This window comes from Wyeomyia smithii, chromosome 3, assembly GCF_029784165.1.
Source record: "Wyeomyia smithii strain HCP4-BCI-WySm-NY-G18 chromosome 3, ASM2978416v1, whole genome shotgun sequence".
NCBI lineage: Eukaryota > Metazoa > Arthropoda > Insecta > Diptera > Culicidae > Wyeomyia > Wyeomyia smithii.
The window spans coordinates 112,705,891-112,725,965 of record NC_073696.1 but is presented as its reverse complement, the minus strand read 5'-3'; positions in this window follow the sequence as shown (position 1 = coordinate 112,725,965).

The window sequence follows — 20,075 nt, the reverse complement described above, 5'->3', positions numbered from 1 at the left end:
CACCCTCTTCTGGAAGGGAGGGGTCCCATACAAATGAAACATAAATTTCTGCACAACTTAAGAACAAACCAAGCAAATTAAACCGAAATTGGCATGTGGATGTTTTAAGGGGTAACAAATATGTCCATAATAGTTGGACGCCACTCCCTTTTCTGGAAGGGAGGGGTTCCATACAAATGAAACACAAATTTCTGCACATCTCGAGAACTAACCGAGTAAATGGAAACAAATTTAGCATGTGGATGTTTTAAGAGGTAACAAATATGTTCCATAATCGACCTTAGGCAACATTTTAGATTGTAAGATGGCAACTCCCGGTTTCTGGAAATCAGCCAAAAATGGTCGATTTCCACCCAATATAACATCCGGATCTAGCATGATACACAGAAGCTGAAATCGACCACAGATACCATTTTGAATTCTAAGATGGCGACTTCCGGTATTGAGTGTTATTCGATCATTTTCGGCTGTTTCCCAGGAACATGTGCTTCTAGTAGGGGCGTCGAACTATTATGGACATATTTGTTACCTCTAAAAACATTCAACCAGAATGACGCTCAGACGCTAGAAATTATCTCAAATACCATTTTGAAATCCAAGATGGCGACTACCGGTTTGTGAAAAACAGCCTAAAATAACCAAATACCATCCAATATGAGTATCTCTGGAACCAGAATGATACAAGGAGGTAACAATTGATTTTAGGCACCATTTTAAATTGCTAAATGGCAACTTCTAAGAAACAGTCGAAAATGACCGAATAATACTCAATATGGATATTGATCTCAGCCAGCGAAAACGACACTATTGGGCATGATCCGGCGGCCGGAAAGAGTGTTTGTTCCCCGCCCCGGAAAAAGATCACAACGCGTAGTACCAGCCAAAAGTCGAGGATGTTGTCATTTCGATAAAACCAATCATTTCAAACGATTTGTTATTCGATTTTGATCATATCATATGACCGATTCGTCGTGCATTTTTAGATTTTAAACACATCGCAAGGAATCAATAAATTTGGAACGTTCAAATAGTACTATACCACATTTAAAATATGTTGAGGTCACATATATCGATCAAAGCAGGTGTAGTTTTAAATATTTTAAGTTCTTTTCTTTCCATAACTTTTGAGCCACATCAAATTGTAATGAAGCTTGTTATCTGTAAGTTCGAGAGATGACTCGTTCGTATGACACTAGTTATGCTCAAATAAGTCATGTAATCTTTGAGATGATAGACTTTCGTTGTTTTATAAACAATTTAATACATAACGGTTGCTTAAGTTCGATTATAATCAAATGAAATGGGAACGTATAGGGCAGCCTAACTTTGAAACCACGTGTTCAATCATAATTCATCAGTTAACCTTAAACTAGCCCGCTTATCTGATAATAATATTGATCAATTCCGTTGTGTAGTTTCTGAGATAATGAAGTTTCGTGATTTTCACATTTCGGTTCATTACAGATGAAGTTACAGTTCGATTACAGCAAAATTCAAATCGGTTCAGCCATCTCTGAGAAACATGAGTGAGATTAAGTAGTCTTCAAAACACGTTTCTTGTCATAACTTTTGAACCACAAATTCAATCTTCATGAAATTCAAAAGTTAAGGGTATTTCAGGTAGCCCGTTCATTTGAAACCTATTTTGTTCAAATCGGTTGTGTAGTTTGTGAGATAATGATATTTCATGATTTTTACATTTTGATACATAACCTCCAAACTAAAAATCCGATTACAATAAAATTCAATAGGGTCTTATGGGGCAACAAGATCTTTCATTTGCAATTAATGTCATGAAAATCGGTCCAGCCATCTCTGAGAAAAGTGAGTGAGAATAAAAATCTGCACATACACACACACACACACACATACACACACACACATACAGAAAATGCTCAGCTCGTCGAGCTGAGTCGAGTGATATATGCCATTCGGCCCTTTGGAGCACTTTTATACTTTCGGCTTTGCAAGTGATTGCTATACCTTTATAGGAAAAAGGCAAAAATCTCGTCTAACCACTGGTTTCCATAAAAAAAGCGTAGTAATTAGCATAAAATTCGCGCACTACTTGATGACTTGTCAGTATCTATTTGGATACTTTTCAAAAATTTTAATCACTATTTCTTGACATTTTGGTCGCTAACGTCACTACATTTGCATTGTCTAACCGTTATGAGCCCTGTACAAGGTATCATCAGTGCTACAATGCTCTAATCCATTCCCGCGGGAGTTTAACCAGAGGCGTCTCGTCCACCTGTTCAACCTGTTCATAGGACAGGTAGACAATCTCAGAAAAAACGTGATTTTTTCTTATTTGTAGAGTGGATGAAAAATCTTCGAAGGTAATTTATTTGTAATTTTAATGTTATCCCGAACATCCTTATTTTATTTTCTACATAGTGGAAATTTATGCACCATGATGGGCTACACTTCAGACTACGCCATACAACTCACACGCAACGCAACCCACACGGCCACACGCAATAATGACTACCGTTTGTTCAGACCTTTCACCTGAACTAACTGCCGTTCAACACTTCTCTGCACCTTCAAGAGCGGAAGGGTAGACGCAGTCATTTATGCTCACCACTACTAATGCGACGCCTCGCGTAAAAATGACATTTTTGGTTCAAACTTTCTGCTGAACAAAACCGATGTCAGCGAGAGAAAACATTCATTAGGGGAAAGTAGGTAAAGACGGACACCCTAAGGTTTAATCTAAATAATTACTAGGTATTAGGTATCGCTATTTAGATCGCAGTAGTCATACAAGTTGAAACTTAAGGTCATTCGGTTTCATAATCTTTTTTGGTATTAGTGAACTTCCTCCAAGTTTTATGTGTTTTGGGTCTTCAAAAATAAGACTACAAATTGCTGTTTTTTTGACATGGTTGGGAAAGACGGACACTTGGAGTGGGTAAGATGGACACTACGAAGGTAACGGTGGACACTCACAAAAAAGATGTAGGGGAGAGTAGGTAAAGACGGACACTGCGGGTAAGATGGACACTTTTAATATTTCACAAACTAGAATGTATTATGATAGTTGAGTGATGCGAATACCTTCTTTATAGTGTGTTAATGCTTTTGAGTTGCATTATCGGTTTTTAGCAAGCAAACTGTCAAATTTGTAAGTAAAACAAAGAATATTTTCGTGAACGCGCAATTTGATGTAATTTTTATTCCACGGAAAATAGTGCAAAACTCGTGAAACTTACGTGTTATCATTTGTTCACAATAGTAAAGTGATTAATTAGTCTTTCCTCGGTTTTCTAGTGAAAATCCAGCAGATTTTCGATGTTCCGATGAAGAGCTACGATCGTTTGAAAAATTTACAACCAGGTCGGGCAAGACGGACACACTAAGGTAGGGAAAGATGGACACACGGATTTTCCAAGAATTTTCACATGTAGCATCTGTTGTGTACTACAGATGTTCACAAAGTACACCCGCGAGAGAAACCAGCGGATATTAATCACTTAGCAGTTAGAACAGGTCATATAGGCGGAGAATTTTCACCTTCATCGAAACCCATCCTCTCAAACTGTTCACGTGATGTATAGATGGACATTAATAACGTAGAGTAATGTATGGCCATCACTTAACACATAAATCAAAAGAATACTTAACGTACTACATCTTTTTTGTGAGTGTCCACCGTTACCTTCGTAGTGTCCATCTTACCCACCCACAAGTGTCCTTCTTTCCAACCATGTCAAAAAACAGCAATTTGTAGTCTTATTTTTGCAGACCCAAAACACATAAAACTTGGAGGAAGTTCACTAATACCAAAAATGATTATGAAAACAAATGACCTTAAGTTTCAATTTGTATGACTACTGCGATCTAAATAGCAATACCTAAGTAATTATTTAGATTAAACCTTAGGGTGTCCGTCTTTACCTACTTTCCCCTAGTACGTTAAGTATTCTTTTGATTTATGTGTTAAGTGATGGCCATACATTACTCTACGTTATTAGAGTCCATCTATACATCACGTGAACAGTTTGAGAGGATGGGTTTCGATGAAGGCGAAAATTCCTCGCCTATATGGCCTGTTCTAACTGCTAAGTGATTAATATCTGCTGGTTTCTCTCGCGGGTGTACTTTGTGAACATCTGTAGTACACAACAGATGCTACATGTGAAAATTCTTGGAAAATCCGTGTGTCCATCTTTCCCTACCTTAGTGTGTCCGTCTTGCCCGACCTGGTTGTAAATTTTTCAAACGATCGTAGCTCTTCATCGGAACATCGAAAATCTGCTGGATTTTCACTAGAAAACCGAGGAAAGACTAATTAATCACTTTACTATTGTGAATAAATGAAAACACGTAAGTTTCACGAGTTTTTCACTATTTTCCGTGGAATAAAAATTACATGAAATTGCGCGTTCACGAAAATGTTCTTTGTTTTACTTACAAATTTGACAGTTTGCTTGCTGAAAACCGATAATGCAACTCAAAAGCATTAACACACTATAAAGAAGGTATTCGCATCACTCAACTATCATAATACATTCTAGTTTGTGAAATATTAAAAGTGTCCGTCTTACCCGCAGTGTCCGTCTTTACCTACTTTCCCCTACACACCACCTCTCTTCAGTGTCTGGTAAATCTGTTTCGTTATGCCTTTCTGTTTCTTCTCTCGACGTCATTGAAATTTGAGAGAGACCACGTGGCCGCGAGAGTTCGCAGATCCATCTTCAGAGCTTTCGTAGTGCAAATGAAAAACGAGTAAATTCATTCGTTATTTCTGTCAATGTGGTGGAATTCTTCCGTCGATGTATAGTTTCATTCAAACCTCTACACCCATTTTGTTCATTCGAAAACTTGAACCTCGCATATTCCGCATAGTATACGTTTGTCTTCTTACGCGCTGCTTTCTTTTTAGCTTAAAATTTTAACATCGTCTAAGGAAACGCTTTAGCATTGAACTAAGATTTGATAAACAAAGATAGGTTTTTTACTCATGCGAAAAGTTTAGAGGCAAAAAGATCATAAACATAATTTTAATTATCGTTGGACGAAACCTGAATGATACTGACATTGCATATCACAACTCCATCCGTCGAGCGAACTTTTCTAGTTCTTCGACGGATCAAGAGTTATTCACGACTAAAACCGATCATTGAGAATCATGATGCGATAAATGTGGATAAAGATTTCCTCTATGAAATGATGCAGATATCATTATTCTACGAGAAAGTTATCGGAAAACTCGCGGTCATAATAGACCGTAAAATTTCTTTGCCATATAGATAAATGTAAAAAGATAAAAGTTTTCGAAACTGTTATCACGATACTGTTGTTTCAGTGTTGCAAATGTTGATTGAACAGGTAGCCCACTTGGTCACGCGTCGCCTCTGAGTTTAACTAAAATTTAAACTTTAATTGCAGTTTAACAAATATACTTGAAATTTTCAACGACGGAACTATTTAAAACAGTTGGAGAGCAAATCGACCTTTAATTTACAATAGAGTTTATTCAAATTGTGCATGTTGTTGAGTAAGAAAAGTATGAAGGTCATTTATCGAAAAAAACCCTGTCACTCCGCGGTGATGGGGTTAAATAAAGCCTTTGCTAAAATGGATGCGTTCTTCTAGAAAATTATTTTCCAGGAAAACTCTTCTACCTAGAACAAATTATTATAGAAGTGTTGTTGTAGGGTTGCTGGTCCACATCAAATGCATTGAAATAAATCCAATCAGAACTAACTCCGTAAAAAATCGCAAGCCTTTAAAATTTTCCCTGATGACTTTTTTAATTCCCTGATATTCCTTGATTTCCCTGATCGAAAAATTAAATCCCTGATATTCCCTGATTCTCCCGGTTTTTCCCGGTAGTCGCCACCCTGTGGTCACTTTTTTTCCATACGATGATTGGCACCCATTCTCTGTAGAGGACTTCTGTCCTTGTAGCTCCTGAATGAACTGAATTAGAGCAATTCTACTTAGGGAGCATGCTTAAGGGGTTATATACCTTTTTGGTCGAGGAAAATGAAGAAAGTTTGAATCTATTTTTAAGTGCATAGCACCATTTTCATTGCATCAAAGGGGTATTTTTCTGAAACTACAGTTTATCAACAACAAAAAAATACGTTTGATTTTGAGATATACCTATTATTACTGGAGTAATGGCCGTTTCCCCGAAACGCTATTTTTTTGCAGAGGCTTGCGGTGATCCTGATAGAGACTCAGCGGGTCAACCGAAATCAAAAAACTCATGTTATTTCATTAGTTTAGAAGTGTGCCAGGTCCTTGAACGATCGCTTTTATGAGTATTTTGTTTTCAGTGCAAATGGAAACGTTTTTCCCAAGAAATGCACGTTTTGAGCGCTAAAAATTGCATTAAAAATTTTTTTGCGGCAAAATGTAACTGTATGTTTCAAAAAGCGATCGTTCAAGGACCGGCGGATTTAATAACGAAAATTTAAAAAAAAAAGATGAAGAAAATCGGTTCAGTAGTTTTCCCGCAATCAGGATCACGGCAAAGTCATTTTTCGGAAAACACTATTCCGAGATAATTGCGTGTAAAGTTTCTAGTTTAGCTTATGCGGCCGTGGCGAGGCGCGCTGCAAATCGCTCTAACTTTCTTCCTATTGCTCAAATCTTTATGAAAATTTCCGAAAATGTTCTCAAGATGTTGTATTTGAAGATAATACAATAAAAAATTTTTCGGTTTTTTGAAAACTGAAAAGGTATATAACCCCTTAAGTTTTCAGATGACATTTAGAGCTTTAAAAGATGCAATTTTTGGTGACTAAACTTTAAAGGTATCTTTAACGAGTGAAGAATTATTAACACTTCAGTTTGAAAATATGTACTTTTCATATATTTATACCTGAATGGGGTAAATGAACAAACTGAATGGGGTAAATGAACAACAGAGCAGAATCATTTCAATTGCCTGGAAATACGCGAAAATTTAATCGACCATTTTTGATTTGAATGAAACTTTGCACACGTATTTGGCTTAGCAAACTGAGCATTTTTCACAGGTGGAGAGATTTTTTTACTGTAATAATGCTGTAATGTGTAATCTGCTGTGTAATAATGCTTGTTTTCGGAGACCGAGCTTATCTCTGCATCTCCAACGACTGTGACGGAAAGAAAAGTATATATTTGTCACCGTGGTAAGGGACGGAATTCAGCTCTTACTGGTAGGTGAGTCTGGGAATAAACCCATGAGGCCCTGAGGACAGTGTAATCTTGAGGTTACGCAGCTCCCCACTGCATCGACCTTTTGATATGAATCGAAAATCAGAAAAGTGGAACACTCAGAAAATTTTTCAAGGCTCTTTCGGAGTACTTCCAATGAGGAATCTAAGTTTGAGATCCAAGTCAAAATTTAGATTGAAACATTACATTCCTTTTACATTCGTATCTCTAATAAAAAATTAAAAAGAAGGAAACTGTTTGTGTTAGTAAATAAAAGTTGTGAAACCTGTTTTTATTGACTATAATTTGAGTCGCTGTCGTGAAACACATATCAGTTACTTATGTTACGAGTTATGACCACCAGTGTTATACAAAATATATGTGACAAATAATAGAATCTGTTCTGCGAAATAGGAAAAAAATATCAGGTCAGTTTGTCTCATCTTAAAAATAATCGCATGCCAGTCCCATAATAAATATTATAAAAAATAACGTTTGCAATTAGAGTTTGAATGCTTTTTACACAACATTTTATTCTTCCTTGGTAATATTAAGTAAAATTACACGAAAAACAAATTAAAAGTGATAAAAAATAACCGGATTAAACCGAGACAATCTTCACCGTAGCTATCGGCATTTATGTAACAAGCAAGAATCAGACCTGGAGAGGATATTTTCAACGAGATTAAACAATATTTTCACACTTTCAAAGTGATTCACTTCCAGCAAAACAAACAAGTTTGATAACAACAATCTGTCTCAGTAGTCATACAGACTGAAACTGCTGTACGATTATTTTACACGCTGTAATGCAAAATAATCGCATATCAGTCCATCTATAATTTATTCCATTGTAATTGTTAAGAATTGTTTTTGTATGAAACAAAAGTATGAATAACATTTAATTTCATCAACCTGAGAAGAAAACACATCAATATTTTAATGCGGATCGTAAATTATTGAATCAAATATTTCAGTTCTTCTATCGCTGTTTTCTACGTTCGATGATTTCGCAGATGGGACTGATATGCGTTTCAGTTCAATAGGCAAATAATCCCGATCGGTCAAAAAAATCAGGAATATAACAAATCTTGATATATTGTTATGCACTTTTTGCATCAACTCGTGTTCTAAACTTGGTCTCGTTAATAGTTAAAATATCAAAACTTCTTATCAAAATAACAAATTATAGCAAGTTTTGTAAGGTTTTTGGCATAAAAAGATCAGAATTAGTTAGAGTGTACACTATTTTGCCAATTGAATAACAAATTCTGTTTTAAATATGCTTTAGAAAAACACACTTTTGAACATTCAAGTGTATGATAATTTGTGAAGAAAAAAAAAGTGTATGATAACAGTATTTGCTATAATTCTGTGCTTTTTATTATTCTGGCATATCAAGAATATTGCAGACTTTGTTATTTCTATCAAGTTCAGATATATTTGTAATGCCCGTGTGTTATAATCGTTTGATCGGGATATTATTCAAATCAACAGAATTTTCTCGCCTGTTCCTAAAATTTGTAAAAAAAGGTAGACCACTTTATTGTTTCACTTCGTTACACAGAAATACTTTGATTTTTCGGTAGTCAATGGCATTGTTGTTGGCATTTGAACCTCAATACGATTGAAAACTGTATTCGAAGAAAAAACTATCTACTTTTCTTTTTGTCTAATATAATGCATATGTTTTCAAAAAAATATGCACACAAATTTAAACTCTGTAATCTCATTTAAAGACCAGAATGACCACAACTATCATAAAAATAAACATATTTCAAAAAGCTTATAATCTATAAAAACTGCTTCGAAAATGTGTCGTTTATTAGTGTCTTCTAGTTGAAAATATAAGTCGAGACATTTGGATGATTAAATAAGATGTATAATGATTTGAAAACTCGGTATTTACAGTTAGTCAGAAATGTGATTAGACTCTTTCATATGATCAACTTTTAGCACGCTAATATACAAATTAAATTTTTAACTTTCCCATTTTAAGAAACTGTTACGTGTGGAATCATTTTAGTAACAGTTATATCAGTTATTTGGCTGACTATGACTTAATTTTTGTATATCAATCATGAATTTTCATTAACTACATATTTTCATTCCGGTCATTAACAGTGTATCGTTTTCATTTTGCAAGGGCTCTTATCACCATCCGACTCTTACTCCGCATGGGTGTGTGTGTGTCTGTAGCTAGCCAATATCGACAGCTCATCAAGAGGCGTCGGCCGAAGCAGAGCACGAGTAAACCGAGTAAAAAATGCGGTGTATTGGCTGGGTTATGATGGTTTAATGGTAAACTAATCGAGGTAAACGCTGCTAAACAACAACTGAAAGGCTCTTGAGATAAACTCGTAAATACACCGGTCTGGCAATGACTGTGGGGCTGTCAGTTTTCTACTGCAACTGCCCCTTTTGGGATGCAATTGAGTCAGTATTCACTCAGGTGTCGGGTGGTTAGGAAGAATGTAACTATTACCTAAAATCCAAATTTAAAATAATTTTCTATCAGCTCGTTTGGTTAGTTCTAAGGTAAAACAAACGGTGTTTCTATAAGATATTTATCTAGCGGGGGTTAGTCTTATCGTAACGTTGCAGCGGTTTCACGCGAAACTCGTTTTAACTATGTGAAACTGAAGAAGATCATCAGGACGGAAAAGAAGAAGCGAACAAAATATTCACCTTTTGGCGAATGCCGACGGTAGGGCGCAATCTTGGGTCGATCATCGCCATCATCAACAAGTGCCAACTGAGTGAAAGAGTCCGGTAAGAAAGGGAGCAAAAAAGAGAGTAGCATTAGTGGAGAAAGAAGTCTGACTGGATTTGCCGCGTTGGTTCTTCGGATCTACCAGCGGTTGTACCCGTTCCCGTGGTTTGGTACGTCTCTGCCTAACGGGGGTGTTCCTTATTTTGGAAATCCGGTTGAGCTTGTAGTTTGACAGTCGTGATATTTTATGAAACACATTTTGGCTTTGATATACGATAACAAAAGTTGGTCACTTATGTACAACGGTAACCCCATAGTTTCATGCGAAAATGTATTTTCGCGGCAATTTCGTTTCTGACTAAGACATCCTTAGCCTCAAATAACCCGTCAAAATTGAACGAACAGGTGAAATGTTATCCTTGAAATAGTTATTTGACTTATAGATAAACACACAATGCTCCGTGATAGTCTAATCGATTTGCATCCTATTAGAAATATTGTTTGGTTGCTCAAAAAGATTTGTGCTGAATGATATTATCTTACATTTTTCATATTTAGATAGAACAGTTTACAGAATAATGAATAATGAGTTTCCCAAAAAGTTTCATGTCGTCGCCATAAACCAGCACTTTAAGGTTGTTGAGAATAAAGAAGTGAGAATAAGGGATCTTAAGTGAACGCCTTGAAGACGCCTCGCTTAAACTTTAATTTGTTTCGTTTTTTTTTTCATCAAAGTTGATAATTAAACTGCAATTCAAACTATTTGAAGAAAATTCGCTCAATACCATTTTTTTAAATCTTTTAAATTTTCAATAAATATGCAAAACTTTTAAATAAGAACAACATTTTTGAGACAAACTTTCGGGCAACAACATATCTTTGGTTTATTTGGGATAGTAACACACTCTCGAAGAAATTTTTTCAGCAAAACGATCTGTGTTTGTAGATTGTGGGGGCCTTTTCTATCAATTGGTCTGTTTATATGTGTTTATATGAAACCCAAACATTCTTAGTCTTCACTATTTACCTTACTTAAAATATCTTTCGGAATTTTGTACATGAGAAAAATTTTTTTTGAGCGCGTCATGACATCGCGACATGAAATTAATGAAATTTCCAAACTAAGGACCACCCCGGCTGCTGTCGCTGTTGCTGTCGGTTAGTCAATGGACTTAATCTTGCAGAACCGAACGGCAAAGGGGGCCAAACGGAACGGTCTCTGCTGGTCTGGACCCCAAACCGGACGAACATTGCCGCCCAACGAGACGCTGACGACACAGTCCGAGATTTGCCTCGCTTGTGGAGCTGCTTGCCCACTTGCTGCCGATATGGTGATGACGGTAGTGATGATGATGCTGATGCTGGTGTAAATTTCTCTCGGGTTGTTGTGTTGAGCTGGAAAGTGCGCTTATTTCAGGAATAAGCTACTTAGTACCGATTTTACCTTGGTCAGTGCCGAGCTGGTGGAAGCTGCGATTCGCTTTGGAAAGTGTGTACTGTTTTTTTTTTTTCGCCGCGAATCGAAAACCCTAACTGTGCTTTTTTTGAAAATTCCTCGGAGGCTCAATCGAAGTCTTTGTGTTTCAGCGACTAGTTGTACTAAATGTGTCAGGCAGTGTGAACCGCAATTGTGTTGTTCAAGTTCAAGTGCTTTTAGCGATAACAAAATCGAGTCCAGTGTACAGACATGTGAGCAGATATCGATCGAATTCGTGAGTGCATACCGTAGTACCAATGTATTGATAGATACAGACGACAGAAAGTGGTGATACGTGTTGATGACGTAGAACAACATGGTCTATTCCAGTCGTGAAAATTTTACTGCTACAATGCTGCATGGTAGTGAGTATGATTCCGGTATGGCGTCCCGTTCTTTGACAATGGTTGACGAAGCCGTTGTCAGTGATTGGCAGATTAGTCAGGGTCATTTCAGTGATCCGTTGCCGCCTCCTGCACCAGTATGGGGCACAAGTGGACCAAGATCTGGTTGTTATGGTGGTAGCAGCAAGGCTGCTCCAAAAGTCGACGAGTTGACCGAAGAACAGGTTAGTTGTTATTGACTGGGAGAGGTAGCTTAAGGGGTACTATAATCATGCATCAATCGTGCTTGAATTGATCTGTGTTAAACTCGAAAAAACGGCACTTTGCGCTAGTGTCCTAGACGATTTAAGTGTGAGCACGAGTATGCGAAAGTTACCATCGTAGCGGAACGTTACAGAGAGCAACAGCTTCCCACCGCTACTCTTCGGTCCATACATTGGATGGCATTTGTTTCAACCTAGAATCGTGTGTAATCACAGAACAGGTTTTACGATTCATCCTCTCCCATCGTAAAGCCTCTTCACATTAACACAGACTTTGCTTGTTGGCACAATCGTTTAGATCGCATCGCTGTAGTTCTAAGCAAGGCCCGCCAAAAGCTAATCTGCGATGCGTGTGTTTTGTACCGTTTTGTCGTGTAGTTCTAAAGAGTGGACAAGGTTTAGATTTTCTCATTCGCAGAATTGTGAGCACTATTCTAGAGCAGATTTATGAAGATACACTATGAAGCTCACTCCTCGTTAACGCAATGGTCTTGTTCAGTTTCTCATGTTCACCAAAGTAATACTCAATGGCAATACCTGCTGTTAACTGATCAGCGGTAATAGTTATCTGTAATGTAAGCCAAGTTAAAAAGTTGATTTGTTCTAGAGTCTTTGTAATTGACATAAATAATATTAATTCAGGTTACTGCTACGTCCTCTACTGGATAGATTACAATTTTTTATCAACCGTTTTGTTCATACATTTGTACTTTCCAGTCGCAAGCTACTTGCTCATACGTTTCACTTATCACCGATTCATACTTGTGACAACGGTGCTATGGATGACGACGAATGATTATAATGATAACGTTAATGGTCGATTTGAACCTTTGAAGAACCGTGGCAAGTACGGTAGGAGAAATATACAAAGCACAATAAAAATCAATGTAATGTTAAAAAAATTGCTTCAGTCTGTTGAAAAATGTTTATTTTGCTGTTGAGGTGACGTGACTAAATTCCTGACTTCCACCTCTCGCTGATAGAATTAGATGGATGATAAAAAGTAGGGCAATGATAGCGTGGAATAAAGTTTATCGCCGTCACTAGAAAGCATACAGGTTAGTGGTTGTGTTCGAGCCCGTGGGACACCTGTACTTTCGGCCTGGGTACAAGTTCCGTCAATTGTGTTATCTACTGCCCCGGAACGTAATGATCTCAAACTATGTGACTGGGAACTGAAGAATAGTAATCAGTAAAAAATGAAAGTCAGCAACGGTCGCAGGTTTTCTTTGGGAATCTTTTCCAATTACTTGTTTAACACATGTAAAGGTGAGCATGTTAAAGCTGGTACCTAATTTCAATATACTAACTAAAAATTTATCTCTTGAAGGTAGCATAAGCCTAGGGCTTCTTTCCTCAAGCCAAAAAATGATCAAGTTGTCAAGATGAATGGGGTTATTTTAAGTTGGTCTGACAAGGTTAAGTACTTGAGACTAATTCACGATAAAAAACTTATTTTCAAAGAGCACATCAAGAGTATAGAGCAAGATCGCGCCAAATGACCTATGGTCGAATATCGACCATTTTTGATTTGAATGAAACTTTGCACACGTATTTGGCTTAGCAAACTGAGCATTTTTCACAGATGGAGAGATTTTTTACACCCATGAGTTACATTTCAAAAGGGCGTATGCCTTTTGGCATAGGTTTTATTCGAAGCATTGTAGCCCAGAAATCGTTTATTGTATAGAAAAACTATCTGAGAATAAGTTGTAGGGAATTAAAAATGCATCATAAAAAATATATACACTGCACAAAAAAAATTTTTTTTGACCAAAAAAAATTAAAAATAAACATTAAATTTAAATTAAAAAAAGAGTTGATTTTTTTTAAATTTTTTTTTAAGAAACTTGACGTTAATACGCAACTTATAAAAAAGTCCAGGATGGAGAAATGAAAAATATTTTTTTTTATGGTAGATTAATTTTTTTTATAAAAATTCTAATTCAAATATTTTTCGAAATATTTGTATTCTGATGATTTTAAAAGATGCAGAGAGTCATTTTGAATCAAAAAGCCCTTAGTAGTAAACATTCTAAAGGCATTGGTTTTCGAGTTATTTCTAATTTAAGCTCGAAAAATTATAATCATTTAGGAAAATACACGTTTTTCTCAATTTGTCCATGGTTCTCCAGCAAAAACCATGCGTTCATTGGAATGCTTGATCAAAAATATACAATTCATTCTTTGACAACAAAACGATTGGATAAATAACTCAAGCGCTAAACCTTAGCCTACCTACACGTTTCCCCTTGCCGAATGTTTTATAAAAAAATATGTTTGTCGTGCAACATTACCTACTTGTTTACTAATAATAACTGTTTGTAAAGTACGCAACCAATGACTACTGGGTTACCTATAATATCTGTTTTCGTATATAAATACGATTGCACTACTCCAGTTTGCATTTTGTGAAGATGAATAAAGTGAAAATGGAATACACCAAGCCCAAATGCTGTAAACCCTTTCCTGATCATCGGTGCTCATCAAGCTTACGCAAATTAAACGAAAACGTTATTGCAAAATTAAAAATATTGAACAGTCAAGCTCATTTTAATACGTCTTTATCAATTTGTGATTCGTGTAGTCATTGGAATGATAGTAAAGTCACCATTCATCCCTTCGTTGTTTACTATTCAGAATCTGGAACACTTAAGAATATCAGCTTCATCATAATATCGGAAGTACTCCATCATGATACTGTTGCGGTTCAGGTGTTCATTGCCAAATAAATGTGTTTTTTGAAAACAACAATAGAGTTGAAAAAAACGATATTAATGTCTGATGGAGCTGCCTCACAATATAAAAATAGAAAAAACTTTGCAAGTCTTTACAAGTTCAAAACAAAATATAACTTCGATGCAGAGTGGCATTTTTTGCGACTTCTCATGGTAAAGGCCCATGCGGTGCAATTGTTGGCATATTAAAACGAATGGCAGGAAATGCAAGTTAAGCTAAAGAACATGAACATCCCATTTCAAGCGCAAAAGAATTGTATGATTGGTCTAATCAGAAAAGTAATAAAAATTCACCAAAAATGTCATTTAGTTGGGTATAATATGAAGAATATGAACAAGGAGTAACAGAATGGAGCAATATTTTCAATAAATCTATAATAATAGCTGCCACACAAAAGTATTACTCTTTCGTTCCGTTTTCAGAAAATAAGATACAAACGAAGCTGTTTTCAAAAGATGACGAATCATTTACTCATGATGTATATAAAATATAAGGTGAAACTAGTTCTGTAAATTATCTATGTCATAAAAAAATATGTTCCTAAGATAATAAAACTCGAAAATAAATATTTGATTCTTAGATATATTTATATCACTTAGAACATTTAACTCTTTTCTTGAGAACCGTTCGCCCAATCGTTTTGTTGTCAAAGAATGAATTGTATATTTTTGATAAAGCATTCCAATGAACGTATGGTTTTTGCTGGAGAACCATGGACAAATTAAGAAAAACGTGTATTTTCCTAAATAATTATAATTTTTCGAGCTTAAATTAGAAATAACTCGAAAACCAATGCCTTTAGAATGTTTACTACCAAGAGCTTTTTGATTCAAAATGACTCTCTGCATCTTTTAAAATCATCAGAATACAAATATTTTGAAAAATATTTGAATTAGAATTTTCATAAAAAAATTAAACTACCATAAAAAAAATATTTTTCATTGCGTATTAACGCCAAGTTTCCTTGAAAAATAATTAAAAAAAATTCAACTCTTTTTTTTAAATTGAAATTTTATGTTTATTTTTATTTTTTTTTTGTCAAAAAAAATTTTTTTTTTACAGTGAATATTTTTTTTAAGGATTCATTTTCGATTTGCTACAGTTTTTCTATGCAATCAACGGTTTCTGGGCTACAATGCTTCGAATTAAACCTATGCCAAAAGGCATACGCCCTTTTAGAATGTAACTCATGGGTGTAGAAAATCTCTCCACCTGTGAAAAATGCTCAGTTTGCTAAGCCAAATACGTGTGCGAAGTTTCATTCAAATCAAAAATGGTCGATTAAATTTTCGCGTATTTCCGGGCGATTTGAAATGATTTTGCTCTGTACAAGCCAAGTGCATCAAATATACGAGATATTTATATCCTCTCATTAATAGGAATTCTAAACTTTGTTTAAAGAACAAACTTTTGATTTACAAACAAATTTTTAGACCAGCAATGCTTTATGCTGTACCGATCTGGTCAAGTTGCTGTTCAACAAGGAAGAAAACGCTTCAAAAGATTCAGAATAAAATTCTGAAAATGATTTTGAAGTGTCCTCCTTGGTTTGGTACACTCGAATTACATAGACTTACTGGTGTTGAACCATTAGAAGCTATGTCACATAAAATTATTAACAATTTTCGACAACAATCGTTGCAATCCTTAATTGCTACGATAAGCTCTCTTTATAGTCAATGAGTTAGCAATTAAGTTAGTTATAAGTTCACTTCCCCTTTTCTGACAAGTAGATTTAAATCCCTACGAACGATAAGTCCTAATTGCGAAAGCAAACAAATCCTAACAATTAAAATTACAAATTTTTAACAGTGTTGAGAAGTCACCATTTGTGATTGGACACACATACTCGTTACTTACTAATATTTATCATAAATACTTAAGCTTCTAACAAATCCCCCCCTTATTAAAAAAAATCTCTTGAAAGTATACAAGCATAATGTAGTGGATATATTAGATATTTATTTCCTGTCTTTAACGCTTATTGAAATAAGCATCTCTTCAAACATTTCCAATTCCAAAATTAATACAGATTTGCAACTGCGGATCCTTTCCGCTGTTTCAAAAGTTAAAATTGATGGAAAAATTATAAAAATAGGTTATCGAACGTCTTCAGCGGTGGATTTCTTCGGCAGGTTTTCGTATTAAACTGCTGCAAAAAACTTGCTGAAGAAAACCATTGCTGAAGACGTTCGCTACCCTAATTGTCATACTGAGGATGCCACAATATGTTGTAATGTTTGTATGATAGACGAGAGCAGGGTTGATATTTGTTGACACTCTTGAGTGAAAGTGAAAAAAAGCATCAATAAACGTTATTTTTTTTACAATCCTTCCAGAGTTCTCCCTTCCCGCTTTTTGCATGGAAGTGAACTGTCAAAACACCTCATTATATTTCATGCGATGGAAGCAAGACAACAAAATCAGTTTATCAGTTAACGAAGATTGTCAAGGCATCGGTCAGTGTCAGTGAAAAAGTGTTTCGGTGAGGTTCATTTTGGTTGAGTGGACTGTTTGTTTTTTTTTCGCTTTGAAGAGAAGATCATTTGGTTGGATTTGTCGTCAAATTTGATTCCGTAACCGTGAACGATGCGCGCGATCTATTTCATCTGAATATAACAGCACGTTACTAGGCCGAAAATCTAGTGTATCTGAAAGAGTGCTGCGATCATTGGAAGTGAAAATTGAAAATGATTGGCTGTAATTTTCGAAGAATTTTGCTGGGGAAAATGACTTTTATCAGCACTGGACGAAAGTAAAGGCAGTGAGAGATAAGAACAACAAGAACATGTTTTTATACACTCAGCATTACTAAGATTTTGTAATAGGCTCTTCTCATTCGTCTTTCAACATTATTTACCATTCATATTTATTTATTTTTTATTGCAGAACAGCTACTGTTTGCTTTGTTATTATATTCCGCTTGAACTTGTGTTTTCAAAAATAAACAATTTTTAAATAATACGAAATTGCTCATGACTAAAATTAACAGACAAAATTTTTGAAGTAAGTTCCGCTACAGTAAAACGAAAATCTAGAAACGAAACGACATATAGAGCAAAATCGCGCCAAATGATCTGGAAATACGCGAAAATTTAATCGACCTTTTTTGATTTGAATGAAACTTTGGCTTAGCAAACTAAGCATTTTTCACAGATGGAGAGATTTTTTACACCCATGGGTTATATTCTAAAAGGGCGTATGCTTTTTGGCATAGGTTTTATTCGAAACATTGTAGCCCAGATACCGTTGGTTGTTTAGAAAAACTCTTGGTAGGCTCTTGGTAGTTAATGTAAATCTATTTTTACAAATAATAAGTTTTTATTGGGAAGGCTGGGTCTGACCGCTAGGTGGAGTGGATTAATTTAGGGTTTTTATAAAACATTCGGCAAAAGGGAACGTGTAGGTAGGCTAAGGTACAGCGCCTGAGTTATTCATCCAATCGTTTTGTTGTCAAAGAATGAATTGTATATTTTTGATCAAGCATTCCAATCAACGTATGCTTTTTGCTGGAACCACGGACAAATTAAGAAAAACGTGCATTTTCCTAAACATTAATAATTTTTCGAGCTTAAATTCAAAATAACTCGAAAACCGATGCCTTTAGAATGTTAACTACCAAGCATTTTTCGATTCAAAATGGTTCTCTGCATCTTTGAAAATCATCAGAATACAAATATTTTAAAAAACTTTTGAATTAGAATTTTTATAAAATTATTAATCTACCACAAAAAAATTATTTATCATTTCTCCAACCTGGAATTTTTTTGAAAGTTGCGTTTTAACGTCAAGTTTCTTAAAAAAAAATAAAAAAAAATACAACTCTTTATTTTTAATTGAAATTTAATGTTTATTTTTAATTAATTTTTGGTCAGAATTTTTTTTTGTACAGTGTATATTTTTTTATGATGCATTTTTAATTCCCTACAACTCATCCTCAGACAGTTTTTCTATACAACCAACGGTTTCTGGGCTACAATGCTTCGAATAAAACCTTTGCCAAAAGACATACGCCCTTCTAGAATGTAACTCATGGGTGTAAAAAATTTCTCTACCTGTGAAAAATGCTCAGTTTGCTAAGCCAAATACTTGTGCAAAGTTTCATTCAAATCAAAAAAGGTCGATATTCGACCATAGGTCATTTGGCGCGATTCTGCTCATATCGTTTATCAAATGCTTATCGTTTGGTTAGTTTTCAGCGAATTCCTTCCGTTCTTGCAGCAATCCACTGGAAAATTAGCTACGCATCCATCCAATAGCAGAAAACTGTAATTCGATAATGCGAACTTTTGTGCTGTTAAAATTTTTTTCGAGCCTTTTTTGAAACGTATACGTCGACCAATCAGAGCGAAACTGCTTTCCCCAGCACGGACAACAGAATATTATACCAAGTTAACCGGGAATGAATTCTTTAGGTTATCAAATATATTGATATCAGTCGCACAGGTATAATATGCAACACCAGGGCCGGATTTAGACGGCGGGGGGCCCGGGGCAAATTTGTTTGTGAGGCCTTCTTTCCTTAAAATATTTCGAGGTATCGTTCTGGAAGGTGACGAGCAAAAAAAAAAAAAAAGGTCGCCTCAGGACTTGGGGGGGGGCCCTTGAATCGGGAGGCCCGGGGCATCAGCCCCCTTTGCCCCCCCTCAAATCCGGGCCTGTGCAACACGCCAGAGCGTAAAGCTTGTAACCGCAATTATCCGGACACACAATCAACGTCATAGGACAATCACAAAGCATTGTCTTATATGACTATTTCATAACTGTCGGATATGGTTTTCATATTTACGGGATCAAAACAAAATCATTCTCCATTGATGTGAAAATCTCGTACTTTCGCACTCCATCCATTAGGTTTTGTACAGTCGCCTCGGTAATCTTGTTGGAAGCTCTGGTCCAGATTTGATGAAAACGTTTGTCATCTTTGACATCCTGCTTCTTTCGGTCCGCTTCATCAGAACCTTAACCCTCTAGTGCCCAAGTTAGTTTTCAGACGGAATTCGGTAAAATGACTATGAATTTTTTTAAAGATTTTTTAAGTATTCATTGGAGCTTTTTAAAGCTTTTTTTTTTTTGTTCACACATTCATTTGACTCGGCACAATACAAATTAATGTTTTACGGAGTCAATTATATCTTATGCCTTATGGTCTAAAAATCAATAAACAACTTAAAATAGTTTACGATTTTGCGAATATTTTATGATTTTTGAGTTGGTGTCAAATTGTCCAACTAGCCCCTCAGATGGGGTAAGTTGGTCAGGGTGCGGGGTAAATTGACCATTTTTATTTCGGAAGGACAATTAAGCTATCCTTCCTCACCTTCCTGACCTCCGACGAAGGTATATGGTGAAATATGAGCCGTTGAGAGCAAAAGTGGTAC